This window comes from Buceros rhinoceros, unplaced genomic scaffold (genome assembly GCF_000710305.1).
Source record: "Buceros rhinoceros silvestris isolate BGI_N320 unplaced genomic scaffold, ASM71030v1 scaffold24206, whole genome shotgun sequence".
NCBI classification, from domain to species: domain Eukaryota; kingdom Metazoa; phylum Chordata; class Aves; order Bucerotiformes; family Bucerotidae; genus Buceros; species Buceros rhinoceros.
The window spans coordinates 6,504-7,823 of record NW_010419824.1 but is presented as its reverse complement, the minus strand read 5'-3'; positions in this window follow the sequence as shown (position 1 = coordinate 7,823).

The following is a 1,320-nucleotide window of genomic DNA, read 5'->3' as shown; positions in this document are numbered from 1 at the left end:
TAGTGGATTCACTGGGCAGGGGAGAAAATGCACAGATTTAAATGGGGCCCTGGAGAGGAAGGGAACTAGAAGAGTCACCGATACATTTGTCCCTAGTGTGTGCAAGCCAGCCAGGGACAAACAGTGCCTTGCTGCTTCTTCTGAGACGTAGACATAGCCACCAGAAAGTCCTGCAAGAAATGGGTACTCCACCTTATTTTCATACCATCCTTCCCAGCTTCCTCTGTAATCATCAACCTCTTTGCCCTCCCCAACATTCGGACAGCTCTTCCTCAGTTTGTCTTGGCTCGAGCTTGTGCTCCTAGCACAGGCCTGCTCCATCTCGCCTTTGAACAGGAGCAGACGGGAAAGGGACTTTTTGGATTTATCCCTCTAAAGCAAAAAAATCGACTGCCACCACTACAGCTCAGTGCTGGAGCAGTCTTCACACGTCAGAGGGCAGCCCAAGCAGGGAGCAAGGTGCAGTGCTCCCTCCAGGCCTGAGCCAGGCAGCTAAAAGGTGGAGGCTGGCAGAGAGCAGTCGATTGCCAAGCACAGGTTCCTCCAGCACTGACTGCGAAGGAAGGAGACAGCTTTCTGCAGCCCTCTGGGGACTGCAGGGCTGCAGTTGCTCAGTCAGAGCTGAGAGCATGAATTAGGGCAGGCAGAACCACAATGGCTGCAACCCTCCTGATTATCCAGTCAGGTAGAAAGGCATTGGCCTGTCTTTTGTTTCAGCTGTGGATTTTTTCCCTGTTGATTTGCATTTATGCTTTTTTTTTTCACTTGTGTATGTGTTTGTTTATGTATGTTTTCTGTTTCAGTAGGCAATAATTTTACTGTAATTACTAATAACATTTAAATGCTTTTCTGTTGCATTTTTTCCCCTCCCCAATTAACCAGCTCATGTTTGCCCAGGACTTAAGGGGTGTTCCAAAGCTTGAACCTCTCCAGCTTTTGCTACAACAGCCGCTGCCTGCGACAGTGAAACCACTCTAGCCTCCCCGCTGCATCCCTCTCCTTCCAGCCGTTACAAGCCCTACAGGTGCAAGGCAACAGGAGGCAAACTGCTCAGTCCCCTTCTGGGACTTGGCAGAGAGCTTGTTTCCTTAGCCACAAAAAATGGCAAGACAAAGTAATCATCCCCGGGTTAAAACAAAAATCGACCATTGCACTCAGGTTTCAGAAATATTCCCTAAAAGGGGCAGAAAGTGGAACAACCAAAGCCTTATGCACTGAGGGGGCCTTGAAAAATGAACGGGTAGGGGAGTGGGTATTGGTTTTTCGTGTTTCCTGGAAAAAATACCTAGCTGCCGGCAGGGAGAGCCTCGCTTGCCAGTT